The sequence below is a fragment of the Neofelis nebulosa genome, chromosome 6 (assembly GCF_028018385.1).
Source record: "Neofelis nebulosa isolate mNeoNeb1 chromosome 6, mNeoNeb1.pri, whole genome shotgun sequence".
Lineage (NCBI taxonomy): Eukaryota > Metazoa > Chordata > Mammalia > Carnivora > Felidae > Neofelis > Neofelis nebulosa.
The window spans coordinates 10,558,306-10,573,854 of NC_080787.1; the positions used below are offsets into that span (position 1 = coordinate 10,558,306).

Consider the following 15,549-nt stretch of genomic DNA (forward strand, 5'->3'; position numbering starts at 1 on the left):
GAAGTTGAATGAAAAGGGAGAACAAAATATATAATGTAGGCAATTTGTCAGACTATATGAAACCTAGTTCCTTCAATCTAAAATGTGGGTCGCGGCATCTGGGTGGCTCAGCCAGTTAAGTGTCCGACTCTTGATTTCAGCTCAGGTCATGATCTCGCTGTTCATGAGTTTGAGCCCCGCATCAGACCCCACACTGACAGCCAGGAGCCTGTTAGGATTCTCTCTCTCACTCACTCTTTCTCTGCTCCTCCCCTGCGTGCACTCACTCTCTCTCTCTCTCAAAATAAATAAACTTTAAAACATAAATAAATACAATGTGGATAATCTTAGGACCCATTTGAGAGAGAGAAGGGCTGTTTGAAATGAACAAAATAATTTGTGTCAAACATGTCTGGCATCTAATAAATGTTCAATTACTACAAGTCATTGCTATTAAAATAGCGAGTTCTACTCTGTTTTGTTAAAGTGCAAATCTTTTTATTTTTGCATTACGTGACACTTTTGGAGGAGTTACTGTCGTTTTCTTCCCCACAAATTGTTTCTGGCTCCAAATCTTGCTTCATGCCTTGCCAGTGTTTCTTTCATTATATTATAATTACATATTTCTTCTTATGTTTTGGGGGCGATGTGTTCTTCATGCAATAAAAACACATTTTTGAAAGATCTGAGATCAGCAGAGTCCTGTCTGTAAGCAAACGTGGACATGGGTTTTGCAATTTCAGTTCTGCACTTGCCATTATATTAAGGTGTCCCGCAAGCGGTTAAAATAACCAAAGCTTTCAGAAAGCCTTGCTAAAGTTTTTAGGATATAACCTCAGTCTTTGCCTCAATTATCTCTTACTCTTCCTTCCAAAGGTCTCTTAGCTTTCAAAATAATTACCAAAATGCTAAACTTTGAGAATAAATAATTTGTACCGTTTCCATTTAAGGAAATCATCAACAATGTGCATAACAATAAAAGGGAGGGAGTTTTTATTTTTATGATTTTTTAAAGTTTATTTTGAGAGAGAGAGCAAGCAAGCAAGGAAGGGGCAGAGAGAGAGAGAAGGAAGAGAGAATCCCAAGCAGGCTTCACACTGTCAGCACAGAGCCTGACGTGGGCTCCAACTCATGAACTGTGAGATCGTGACCTGAGCCAAAACCAGGAATCAGATGCTCAACCCACTGAACCACCCATTTGCCCCAGGGAGGGGGTTTTTAAACCAAGATGTCTAATTTTGAATTCATGAAAATGGTATTTGAAGAGGAACAATAATTTTGATTGAGTTTTTCATCTTTCATTATTACCAAATGCCTTACATTTTTCATTTAATTTTGGAGTATAGATACCTGTATTGAGTTGGTATTTATCTTTATCACCAAAGGATTAATGGAAGTGAATGGCTTTGTCTTTTTTAAACATTGAGAAAGAAATATTTTGCCTCCAGAACAATTCAGGTTTTTCTAAATGAGGGAACATGTACATTATTTGTTGAAATATATAAATACTCTAGGGAGTTTAGAGATTTCATATAAATTCAAAGACTCGTAAAGCATAGAGTAGAGATCAAGTAACAGAAAATCAGAGCATAGACATTCAACACTGCATTCAAGGTCAGCGAAATCTCCAACAAGCACTGCTTCTGTCTTTCAGAGAGTTTGTTCATTGTTTAGAAGGAGTTGGTGAGGAAAACACACTTTAAGATGCCTCAGAAAAATATCCCATATGACCCAAATGATAAGCTTTGAACAAATGGTGTTATCCCTTTTCTCTTTGGTCACTCTTCATGGTGGGACAAATTTTAGACAAAATGTAGCACTTTGGATACTTGTAAAATTGAAATACTTAAATAAGACACTTAGGAATCATCTCATCAGTTTTGCTCTTCAAAATCAGACCTAACAAACGCCCTGCTCGTCAGAGAATAACCATGAGAATATATTCGTAAGTAAAATTATGACAGAGCTGCTAATGTTTACCATTTATTGAGCACTTACACACCATGCATTGGTAGAAGCATTTTAGATCTATTTTCTCAATTCTTAAAACACTTTGCTATACTACACTGCCTTTTCCTTTTTCTTTTTTCTTTTCTTTTTTTTCATTTTTTTTTTTTTGCCTGCCCACCTATTCATCATGAGCACAATCATTCAAAAAAAATCAACCAGAAAATTTGGTGGAGACAAAATGAAGAGTGAAGAATGATGCAGATCCTAAGTAAGCAGAAATGTCATAAATAGCGAGTTACTAGAAGGATCACAAAATGAAATGGGGAAAATTAGCAGTCCTTAGAGCAGTTACAGTTGCCAAGATTTTCCCAGTTGAAATTTGAGTTCCGTTTCCATGCATCCTTACGTTAAAAATATTGGGTCGGGCGCCTGGCTAGGCTCAGTCGAAAGAGCGTGTGACCCTTGCTCTCGGGGTCATGAGTTTGAACCCCACATTGGGTGTAGAGATTACTGAAACAAAACTTTAAAAGAAAATAGTAACCCAAATATGTATCTGCATTTGGAGAGGCAGAAATGAAGGTGCAGGGACGCCTGGGTGGCTCAGTCGGTTAAGCGTCCGACTTCGGCTCAGGTCATGATCTTGCGGTCCGTGAGTTCGAGCCCCGCGTCGGGCTCTGTGCTGACAGCTCAGAGCCTGGAGCCTGTTTCGGATTCTGTGTCTCCGTCTCTCTGTGACCCTCCCCCATTCATGCTCTGTCTCTCTCTGTCTCAAAAATAAATAAACGTTAAAAAAATTTTTAAAAAAAATAAAGAAAGAAAGAAATGAAGGTGCAGATTTAATCCCAAGAGTGAAAGAGCATCTGTTCTTAGAATACTAAATGAGTAAAACATAACTATGCAATCATGTTTGATTGGAAAATATATATAAAGGTAAAATGATGTGGGTTTTTTTTAAAGTTTATTTATTTTAAAAGAGAGAGCACGGGAAGGTCAGAGAGAGAGAGAGAGAGAGAGAGAGAGAGAGAGAGAGAGAGAGAGAGAATCCCAAGCAGGCTCCTCGCCGTCAGCACTGAGCCCACTGGGGGGCCTGAACTCTCAAAGCAGGAGATCATGACCTGAGCCAAAAAAGATCATGACCTGAGCCAAAAACAGCAGTTGGACGCTTGACCGACTGAGCCGCCCAGGTGCCCCCTAAAGGTACAAGGATGTTAACTGCACATCGAGTAAAGTTACTATGGACATGGTATCTCTCCAGTGTGAAATATTACAGACAGAAGGCCTACTTCTCTTTAAAACGGCCAGCCTTTGGGGGCGCCTGGGCGGCTCAGTCGGTTGAGCCTCTGACTCTTGATTTCAGCTCAGGTCATGATCTCAGGGGAATGGGATCAAGCTCCACCTTGGGCTCTGGGCTGAGCATGGAGCCTGCTTGGGATTCTCTCTCTCTATCCTCTATCGTTCTGCCCCTCTCCCCCACTTGCTCTCTCTCTCTCTCTAATTAAAAAAAATGGCCAACCTTTCTTTTTCTGTCAGAATGTTTATAACAATAAACTGCAACCACATGAGTGTTTTGTTTTGTTTTTAACATTTTCATATATATATATATGAAATATATATGCTCATATATATATGCTCATATATATATGCTCATATATATGCTCATATATATATGCTCATATATATATATGCTCAGTATATATGCTCATATATATATATATATGCTCATATATATATGCTCATATATATATATAAATATATATATATATGAGCATATATATATTGAGACTTTTACCAGCTACCATATTGTTTGATGATGGCTGACTGTGCTTTTTTCTTTTGTAGTAATAGCAAAGTCAATAACATTTTCTTTTTTTTTTTAAGTATATTTATTTTGAGAGAGAGAGAGAGAGAAAGCCCACACCAGTGGGGGAAGGGCAGAGAGAGAGAGAGAGAGAGAGAGAGAGAGAGAGAGAACCCCAAGCAGGCTCCACACTGGCAGGGCAGAGCGCGACACAGGGCCCCAACTTACAAATCATGCAACCATGACCTCAGCCAAAATCAAGAGTTGGAGGATTAACCGACTCAGCCACCCATGTACCCCAAAGTCAATAACATTTTTACCGAACAGATAAATCTAAAATGTTTAGGGCACCTGGGTGGCTCGGTCAGTTAAGCGTCTGACCTCTCTGCACTGAGCATGGAACCTGCTTAAGACACTCTCTCCCTCTCCCTCCGCCCCTCTCCCCCGCTTGCGCTGTCTCTCTCTCTCTCTTTCTAAAATAGAAATAAATAAATAAATAAATAAATAAATAAATAAATAAATAAATAAATAAATAAAAACAATACCAGCTGGGTTTGTTTCTGCTTTGTGCACGTTGAGGATCTATTGTTAACAGTATACCTAGTCTTTATTTTTATATTGTTTGGCTTTTTATTAGAACGCTATCACCCTTTGAAGGCTTTTGCCTGAAATGTCACTTTGCTTGGATTCAGTACAAAAAAGCAGCAGCTTTTTTGATTAGCATTTGAGTCATAGTTCTTTAATATTAACTTTTATATGCCCTTTTGTTTAATTATACCCTTGAAACCAGTCTCTGGATAGACTGCATTCAGTCTAATATTTTATTAAGAGGATTTAATCTTTTTAACATTTTGTGATGAATTCTACGTCTACCAGCCAGTTTTGTGTTTTTGATTTACTATGACTTCGTTGTTGTTGTTGTTGTTATTGTTTTCTCCCTGTTTTTCTACTTTCCTCTAGACTGACAGTGGTAATCTCTAATAATTATCATATCATCACTGCTACTGTTTTCCCTTTTGCTAGTTCCCTTTGCTGGTTTGGTAACTCTCTTCCTTCAGCAATTCTTATTTAGCATACATAACTCTATAAATTTTCTAACCAAATCCAAAGACTTTATAACACGTGTCAAAGACCCCTAACACTCACCTTTGTAATTGTCCATAATTTTACATTTTTAGAATTTCATAATATTTTCACAGTTTTCACATTTATTTACATATTTTGTTATTGATTTCTTCTACGCCTTTTCTTTACTTTCAATAAAGGAAATACGTCACTTGGTAATTGTTTTAATGAGTGTGTACAGTTGCAAATTCTCCTAGCCTGATATACTTCAAAATATGTTTATGATAACCTCACTATTAAATAGTTTATGAGCTGTGTGTATGATTGATAATAAAACTATATTCCTTTGGGGCACCTGGGTGGCTCAGTCGGTTAAGCATCTGACTTCAGCTCAGGTCACGATCTCACAGTTCGTGGGTTTGAGCCCTGCGTCGGGCTCTGTGCTGACAGCTGGGAGCCTGGAGCCTGCTTCGGATTCTGGGTGTCCCTTTCTCTCTGCCCCTCCCCTGCTCATGCTCTTTCTCTCTCTCAAAAATTAATTAATCAATTAACTTTTAAAAAACCGTATTCCTTCAGGGGCGCCTGGGTGGCCTAGTCGGTTAAGCGTCCGACTTTGGCTCAGGTCATGATCTCACGGCTCGTGAGTTCGAGCCCCACGTCAGGCTCTGTGCTGACAGCTCAGAGCCTGGAGCCTGTTTCAGATTCTGTGTCTCCCTCTCTCTCTCTGACCCTCCCCCGTTCATCCTCTGTCTCTCTCTGTCTCAAAAGTAAATAAACGTTAAAAAAAATTAAAAAAACAAAAAACAAAAAACCATATTCCTTCAACAATGTGAAGAAGGCATTACTTCTGTTATTGCTGCTGACAAGCCAGCCACCAGGGCAAAGGGCATTTCTCGTCAGGCATCATGTCTTTTTTTCCAACTATCAAGCCTTTGTCCTTGATATACCACAATTTCACTAAGACAACTATGGGATTATTTTTACTCATTATGAGGGATACTTGAAGACTTTTACTCTGAACTCATGTCTGTCCTCAACTCTAGACAATTCCTATGTTTTTATTTGAATTTTTTTAATGTTTATTTATTTTTGAGAGAGACAGAACACGAGCAGGGTAGGGGCAGAGCAAAGGAGACACAGAATCCGAAGCAGGCTTCGGGCTCTGAGCTGTCAGCACAGAGCCCAATGCGGAGCTGGAACCCATGAACTGTGCGATCATGACCTGAGCTGAAGTCGGAGGCTTTAACCGACTGAGCCACCCAGGCACCCCCCACCCCGTTTTTAAATAAAGCCTCTCAGATATTTCCTCAGATCTCTTTTGGAACACTTGTATATATACATTACATCATCTCGATCTATAGCCATGTCTCATACATGTTTGGAATCTCTGTTGTGCTACACTCTGCAAAATTTCTCAAAACCATAGTCCCATGTATTAATTCTTTGTGTCTGATTTCAATGATCAGTTATCCCAATTTGTTTCGTTTCAGCAACAATGGTTTTCACTTTACGAATTTCTAGTTTTTTCTATCTACCCTTCGTTATTTTATCTGTTTTGGTTTCCTACTTTCTCATTCTCTTCATGGAGTTAATCATTTCTCTGTCCCTTCATAGATTCTAAACACGCTTCTTTTAAAACCACACCAATTTTAAAACCACTATGGAGATTTTTCTCTCGTCGTCACTTAATCTGTCATGATTTCATTTCCTGCTGCCAAGCGGTGGCTGGCCCCAGGTTGTCCGGCTGTAGGGCCATCTGCTTCTTTGTGCCTCTCGAAGAGGCAACATTATAAATGGCGCATCCCCACAAATTAGTCAATCCGGGCTTTTTCAGCTGCCTTTTCAGTGTCCGGAAGTTCCACGCTGGCCGGGCAGTGAGACCAGCTCTGTGTCTCCTGAGTTTGAGGCCCCTATTTCCTACTACCCCCCAGGATCCAGACACGTGGTCTCCTCTGCGTGCTTCCGGTCCGTGATCCCAACCCTCTGGTAGTGTCAGTGTCTCTACCTTTCTGCATGTCATATTCCATTTTCTAGCCTATCGATACATTTAGCACTTTGAAGTTACTTAATTGTATGTTTTATATTTTATCTGCTATTTGCCATATGTTGGATCAAAAAGGGAAAGTCTCAAAGCATGAATTTATAGCATCTTAATTAGGTGTCAGGAAGTTATAAAATGTCATGCATACCCTTCCCTTAGTAATTTGAAAATTAATGGAGGAGAAAAAATTCTATGCATGAAATATTTAGAGAATACAAAACAGATTCTAATAATAAAAAAAACTTGTACCCATTTATACAAAAATAATTAGGGAAGACTTTATGGATGTGGCAGGAGTTGAGATTTTTCTTAAAGAATGAGCAAGATTTGGATGGATGGACATGAATTATATGAATTTTAACCTCTTTACCGATTTACTTCATTATATGGCTTGAAGATACAGCTTATGTACTTCCTTTAGTGGTTTTGAATGATACAAAGACAGTGTGTTAAAATTGTACAGCTCTGGGTACACAATCAAGTGGGAGTATTGAGAGAAAACAATTTTATGGGGATCCTAGCAATTTCATGTAAAAAGTCACCCTAGGAATCATTCAATTTTGGAGAGACGGATGCAAGGGGAGAAAATGTGTGCATGTATCTATCTATGTCTGCTGAGAAATATTAAGATTGCAACTACTATGCTATTGCAGGGACATGAATATTCTTCCAGGAAATTATTAGCAACAACTAATTGGATCGGTATTGACTAATTTCCCGGAGAAATCCAGTATCTAAAGCTAACTGTCTCTTATTTCCCTCTGTACCCAAGTTTTCAGCTTTAAGCTACTTCATAAACTTCTCCTCTGCTCAGAAAAGTCTAAAAATAATTGCACTGCATAATGTTCTAATGTCCTTCTGATGGCCGCTCTTCGGGGTTCATCACACATGCCAAGAGCCCTTCAGTGGATAGTAAAAAGAGGCAGGACATTTACAAATAGGCTCACAGTTTATTTAATGCCTCTGTTTAAGTCTCTCTTATTCAGACTCTGCCTACGTCCACTGAGCCATTTTACAGAAATAGTAGATATAATTGGCCTTGTGCCTTGTTAGTTCTGATGATTAGCCTGACTCAGATTAACACCATTCCCAGTGGGAAAAAAAAAAATGTAGCTCTTCTTGTGCATAAAGAAGAGGGCAGGCTTCAGCCACAGGCTTTGGCAAGTTCTACACACAGAAGACCATATAGTTTCAAAGTAGGTGATGGAAATCAGGAGACAGAAAGATTAACCCTCAAGACATGTCTGTTTTAACTCAGCCTGATTTCCATTTACTGCAACCCTGACATTGGAATAAACCTGTTGACTATATTTTCAAAATGCGACCAAGTGGTAAAACATGATACCTCCATTTAAAGTTTTTTTAATTGAATGCGCCTGGTGCTGTTCTCTTCCAATTTACGTTAATGCCACACACAGGCAAGCAGGACCTAATTACCAATTAAGCAATAAAGCTGTTTATAAGGCCAAATGTTCTCTGGGTCCAGTCAATGAATTATATGTGTGTGTGTGCGCGTGTGTGTGTGCGCATACATATACATATGTGTGTGCATACATATACATATATGTGTGTGCATACATATACATGTGTGTATACATATACATATACGTGTGTGCATACATATACACATATGTGTGTGCATACATATACATATATGTGTGTATACATATACATGTGTGTGCATACATATACATATGTGTGCATACATATACATGTGTGTGCATACATATGCATGTGTGTGCATACATATACGTCTGTGCATGCATATACATATGTGTGTGCATACATATACGTCTGTGCATGCATATACATATGTGTGTGCATACATATACGTGTGTGCATACATATACATATATGTGTGTGTGCATACATATACGTGTGTGTGTGTGTGTGTATGGGTGTCTGTGTGTATAACTATAGTTATACACACACACACATCTGTAGACACTCCATACTTCTTAACCTTTGTTACAATTGTCAACTTGTCTGGTTTTATAGAGATGTCTTGTGGGAAATGATTTGATCCTCAGAAGTGATGAAAGGGATTCCCTCATTATATAAAGTCCTGGTCATTTCAAGTCTAAAACTGAGAATCTTTAAAATGCATGAAAAATAGTTTTGTTTTGTTTTCTCAAATGGTCATTGAGGGAGTCCTCTGATTCTGTATGTGGCTGTTTATGATCTCAAACATTGCTCTGGCACTGACCCCGATCCCCTGACTAAAGCTTTCTCCAGGGAGCTGGTATAAAAGCTCAGGGTTAGGAAATAGAAGGGCAACTTTGTGTCCTTTTACTTGACATTGTTATTGTCAAAACTAAGGCAACTGCAAGCCTGGCCATTCACTGCTCTCTATACACTATTTTTTTTTTTAAGTTTACTTATTTATTTTGAGAGAGAGAGCAAGAGTGGAGGGGGTGCAGAGGAAGAGGGAGAGAGAGACTCCCAAGCAGGCCCCGTGCTGACATATCAGCACAGAGCCTCATACAGGGTTTGTCTCATGAACTTTGAGATCATGACCTGAACTGAAACCAAGAGTCAGACGCTTAACCAACTGAGCCACCCAGGCGCCCCTTACTATATCCTATTGATGCAGGAACACTGAAAAGAGAGATCTGAGAATTTTCATGGTTTGCTTCAGTTTAGGAACTTTGCCCCCAGAACCTGAACTTGGTTGTAGGATATAGGCTGATTGTAATTCAGTTCAGCTTTACAAAAATGTACTGAGCATCTGCAGGCACTGGGAACGCAGGGGTGAACTAGACTACATCCCTGTCTTCTGTGAGCTTACAGACCAAAATGTTTTGTGTCACCTTTTCCCTTACTTGTCATTGCCATGCTTACCACCATGGTGACAGATCACTCCTGGACTTAACCATCAGTAGACAATAGTTCCAGATTGGCTGCCCAGTTTTAGTTGTGTGTGTGTGTGTGTGTGTGTGTGTGTATGTGTGTGTGTGCGTGTGTATGTGTGTGTGTGCATGCCTGTAAGAGAGAGACAGAGACAGAGAGGAACTGCAGGCGAGGAGAGTTGAGATAGTCCTGCCCCTTCGTCAATAGCATCACAGCTATCAGTCTGTCCAAGGGCAACCTAATCCTGGCCTCTTCGTCCTCCTTGATCCTAGCTCTCATCCTCTCCCCTCATACACGCACATTCCAGAGGGAAGGCCATAGGGGGTTTTGCCTGTGTTGGTGTTCCCATCTACACTAATGCAGTCCATGAATCTCATTCCATGTTGTTTCCACTAAATATGTCTTCAGGATCTGTCCAAGTTGTTTTATACTGTACTGTGGGGGTTTGCAACTGACATGCGTTATTGTGCACCACTAACTATAACCACCTTTTACTTCTTAATTCCTCTACTGGCAAATGCTTGGATTACCTCCAATTTCCCTCTCTCTCTCTCACGCTCTCTCTCTGTTACATGCACACACACACACACACACACACACACACACACACACTGGCCCCAATGAAAGTCCTCATTCCTACTTACCTACTATGGGAGAATTTCTTTAGGACACAAAAACTATTCAAGGTATCATAATCAGCAATTTAATCTAGGAACAAAGAGCTTAAAAATCACTGGAAGGGCCAGTGGAATGAGGACAAGTGAGAGCCCTCCTGAGATTCAGGGACTCGGGGATCCTGAGCACTGCAGCTCCCCACCCCCAACACTGAAGTGGGTGATTCCCAGCAAGATGTCCAGAGGCGTCTGTACAATGTCACTGTCCCAGACCCAAGCATTTGCTGGCCACCAGAGCAACATGCACCTCGCCCGCCCAGGCCACATGCAGGTATCTCCTGCAATCCTGGACTGCAGGGATTGTTGGAAAGTAGGCCCCAGGTTTCCAGGCCTTTCTCTATAGGGAGGAGCACATAGGAAACAGCCCCTCTGTGTTACACTCTCCCTAACTTTATCTTGCTAACCATCTATGGATTTTTTTTTACTGTACTCTTTTTAGTTTACACAAGTTCTCACCAATTCTGACTTTTTTATATAGTGTTTGGTTCTTTTTTTTTCCCCATGGGTGTGATATATTCTCTTTCTTCTCTAGAGATACTAATAATCATTCTTCTGAAATTTTCTTTTCTGTACTGTGTTGATTGCAAGCATATCTCTTTTTCTTTTTCTTTCTGTCTCTTGGTTTCATGTGAACGTCTTTCCCTTATGTATCTTGTGGTGATGTCTGTCCATTCTTGTTTAAGAATGAGGCACTCAAGGGGCGCCTGGGTGGCTCAGTCGGTTAAGCATGTGACTTTGACTCAGGTCATGATCTCACGGTTCATGGGTTCAAGCCCTGCATCAGGCTCTGTGCTGACAGCTCGGAGCCTGGAGCCTGCTTTGGATTCTGTGTGTCTCTCTCCGCCCCTCCCCTGCTGGTGCTCTGTCTCTGTATCTCAAAAATAAATAAACGTTTACAAAAATAATAAAAAAAAATGAGGCACTCACATGACACTTAAGTAGGAATGCGGCTTGTTCTGTGAAGGTCTCCAGTGCTGGGTGACCTGATGAGTAGGACATATCATTGGAGGATGCCTAAATGGCATTGTCTGGTGGTCTCCTCTCTTGAACTGGTTGGTTTTCCAGAAAGGAGATCTCCCACCTGAAAGGGAGAAGGTGAAGCTATGGGGTTTGGAAGTGGTCTGACCTACTGGGGCTGAGGGGGCTTACTGGAGGCAATGAGCCCAGGAACAGGGCTAGAGTTCAGTTTGTAGGTACTGCTCTAGTCCTCATTCAGAAAGATGACTCATGGGGGCGCCTGGGCGGCTCAGTCGGTTAAGCGTCCAACTCGTGATATCGGTTCAGGTCATGATCTCATGGTTTGTGGGTTGGAACCCCAAGTCCGGCTCTGTGCTCACAGTGTGGAGCCTGCTTGGGATTCTGTCTCTCTCCCTCTCGCTCTCTTTCAAAAATAAATAACACTTAAAAAAAAAAAAAGATGACTCACAACCTCACTTCTGCCTTTGCCTGGGTCTGTTGTACCCAAACCCAGAGTCTACCCGGACCAATCTGTCCACATGGCCACTTCTAGTCTTCTGCTGGAGTAGAGGAAGCCTGTCACTAGCCCCCTAAGTCTGGGCAGATGACCTTGGAGTCCAAATGCCTCTCCTTAAACCTTCATCTTTCTTCCTGGCTGTGGCCCCATCTGATTCCCACCTTCAGCAGTGAGAGATACCTCTGGTTCCGGGGCATGTCCTGGATTCTCACACAGGGTCAACACGTTCCTTCTGGTTTGGCCCTGCCCTGCCCTCCTCCTCTTCTACAGGCTTCACTACACCCTCCGTTCCATAAACGAGCGACTACACGCCTACATTTCCCGTTTCTAAAATACATTCTTTTCTGATGTTGTCTCATCCCCATTCCTCTTTTTCCTTGAAAAATGTGTCCGTCTTTTGTCTTTCTCTTCTGTATCATTTTAGTATTGTTTGGAGGAGGGAACAGAGATAAATATTCAGTTCGGCTTCTGCCACGCTGGTAGGTAATCAGTAAAAATGTTCAATGGGAGGCTTCTGAATGGAAGTATTCTTATATTTTAAAACAACAAACTTGAGGAGTTAAAACGCATGCATACCAGGGAACATAATCGATGGTGTTGTGATAGTGCTCATGGTGACTGATGGCAGCTACACCGGGGGTAAGCACAGCGTCATGCACAGATTTCATCATGTCACCATGTTGTACTCCTGAAACTAATATAGCAAGGGTGTCAACTATACTGCAATTCAAAAAAAATGTATGAGTACTGCCCTCTGTCTGGATCTCTATCCATTCTTCCATATTCCATTTTTTATGAGTTCTGTAGTTATAATCTGTTTTTTGATGATTTTATCCTTTAATGCAATAAAACACCAATACTATTTTCAGCCTCTGTGAGTCAAATATATTGAAATATGCCCCAACAGCTGGGGCTAATTATCTTCAAGTGTGTATATTGTTTATGAAGAAATGTGGGCCGGAGTGAGCTTCTGACTTATCCAGCTTACGTTCCCTTAAATACCTTAAAAATGGTTACGAACTAGATCAGAAGTCTGTTATGAATCAAAAGTCTGCCTTTGTCAAACCTGTGTGCTAAAATCTCACCAATACTCTGGGCAAATTTCAGTTTGACACCCAGAGGATTCTCATTTCATCCAAATATTGTTCACACTTCCCAAAGTGAATTTCACATACTTCCCTTCTGAAGTTGCCACTGAATATATTATTTTGATTCGCGTTGTCAGGAAGTACCTAAACATGTGTCCTCCTTGGTCGGTGGCTTACGTTCTTCATGAAATTCTATCGATCACGGGCTGCTCTGGTATGTGCAGGAAAGTGTGAAGAAGTAGGAGTTCCAGATCTTGCTGTGTTTTTTGTGCTCGAAACTACTCTTGGTCTCAGATCTTCTCATCTGTATAAGAAAGGGCAGGGCTAAATCAGTGATTCTCTAAATACAGCAAAATCAATGACAAGACAATGTGGGCATGTCTGTCCATACAGTTGTGAGTGTGGTTTTGAGAGCCAGGCACACCTGGCTTGAAATCCCAGCTGTCCTCCTTACTAGTTTTGTGACCTGTTATTTCGTTTTTCTGAGGATAACATATCCTTATCTGTAAAATTGAGGCAATAATAAAAATTCTCACTTACATGCTTTTATGTGAGTGTGCAAAAATTAAATGTCATACAGTTCGTAAGGTGTTGAACACTAGCAACGACAATAAAACCAACATTACTGTGGCATCGAAATGGTGCACTGGGCTGTGGATAAAAACCAAATCATCGTTTATTCACCTATTCAACATTTATTAAGCACCTCCCTAATCACCAGATGTTGTTCTGAGCACTGATGTTATAAAATGTCCCCACCTATGGAGCTGACTTATATTTTAGTGAGAAACACAAGAAAAATATGATAGAACAGGATATAATGGAATATCAGTCACATGCAATGAAAAAAGGCCTCGAAGTAAAATAAAGTAGGGTGAAGGAATACAGAGTGATCTGGCATCGTGTGTGTTCTTTTATGCAGGGAATCAGGGAAGGCTTCTCTGAGGAGGCAACTTTTGGGTAGGGACTGGAGTCGAGTAGGCAGATACCTAAGGGAAGAGCTTCCGGGCAGCAGGACCAGGGTGTGCAAGGATCCTGTGTGTAAGCAAACTTGTTGCGTTAGAAGAACAAGACAAGGAGGTTACATGACTGCAGACAGGGAGGGAAACTATAGACATAAAGGTGGAGATGGGGACAGAAGCCTGATGGGTAAGACGTTGAAGAACATGTCAGAGACTTTGGATGTTACTGTAAGTATGATTAGAAACCACACCTGGAGTATCATGATCGAGGAATTAACATGACTTAAGTCTCACGTACACGTGGGTTTGAATCCCGCCTGGGAAAGATGCTGAAACCCCCTGGCTTGTTTCTCCACTTGTTCTTGGAAGGGCTCAAAGAGACAATGCATGTGAAAGCAACAAACACAGGGTTTGGCATAAAGTTACCCGCTCAATATCCTTAAACATTAGAGATTCTTCCTCTTCACCTAGAAGTCTGGGACAAGAATGGATCAGTTTGAGCCAGTGCTTCCTTTCCCACTGGTTAATCCCACCTCTTGATATGATTTCCAGTTTAGCCACTCCTTTCTCCTATAATAATACATTAATTAAGAGGAATTAGCTATACTGTCAATGAATAACAGGACTCACTTGTTACTAGTTGGTGATACTTTGAGCAAACGAGGAATATGAGTTGCATTGTGACTGACAGGGTGGTAAGGGGGAGTGTATCTCATGGGACACACTGCATGACCCACACAAGGCAGCATGATCTTGGGACATAGGGCAGGAAAGAGGAAGTTAGATTATAGCAGCCTGGGGGGAGAAGGAGCACAGATGAATCAAATGTTGTCCTCAGACAGCCCTGCCGTCCAGGCTGCAATTCATTTTCTTTCTCCAAGCTTGAGAAGTACATATCACATGAAGCCACACAGAGAGTAACAGACGCGCTCATGCAGGAGGTCGAGATCTTAGAGACAAGTGCTTCTCAGGTTCAAGGCTTGACACCGGAGGCTTCCCTGGACTAAGCGTTTCATTTTGGAAAGAACATTTTCCATTTGATCTTTGCTTCTTATTGGGTCCTCCTTAATTTCATCTTTTATTAGAATATTTGTATTGGGCCATTGCCTTTCAGTGGCTCAGCTAAGTGGATATTCAGGGCTGTGGATTTCTTTTCTATCTAAAGCAATCAACGGTGCGGATCTAAGAGTAGAAGATTTCCAAAAAAATATATACTTTCCTGACACTGATTCAAAGAAAGCTTGCCCGCCTTGCACATCATCTCGCTTGACTATTATACAACATTTTAAGTGCTGTTGGGGAAAAAAAAGTTTTCTAACATAATTGTACCTGAAATGCTAGTGAAGCCTGAAGCAAATTTTAATTATAACAATGTTCTCTAGGCCTGCTCCATATAGAAATTCATCTTACATTTTGCATGACGTGATTTAGCACCTTGATAGCAGATGCAGTACGTGTATTGAAGTTGCCATATAGACTGAAACTCACCCTGGGATCTCCAGGTTTCCAAAGCTGAAAATGAAGGGAACATGAGTCCAGACTCATTTCCAACTCTTGTCTTCATCTAACTGGAAGGACGGGGATATTTCCACACTGGCCTCAGGAAAGACTCACGACTTTTCCCAAAGTATAGCTCCCAACAACCCGACAGCAGTCCAGTAGGTGTAA

At 40.9% G+C, this 15,549-nt stretch overlaps 1 long non-coding RNA gene across 1 annotated transcript in view; it reads right to left on the minus strand.

Annotated features, from left to right (window-relative positions):
- LOC131513709 (uncharacterized) overlaps positions 1-15,340 on the minus strand; it is a 157,546-nt gene extending 142,206 nt beyond the window's left edge. Inside the window, exons 1-3 of the long non-coding RNA XR_009262735.1 lie at positions 14,180-15,340; positions 13,064-13,223; positions 11,285-11,438 (exon numbers count right to left, since the gene is read on the minus strand). This is a non-coding gene — a long non-coding RNA (uncharacterized LOC131513709). The remainder of the gene's footprint in view (positions 1-11,284; positions 11,439-13,063; positions 13,224-14,179) is intronic.
- Between the last annotated feature and the right edge of the window lie 209 nt (positions 15,341-15,549).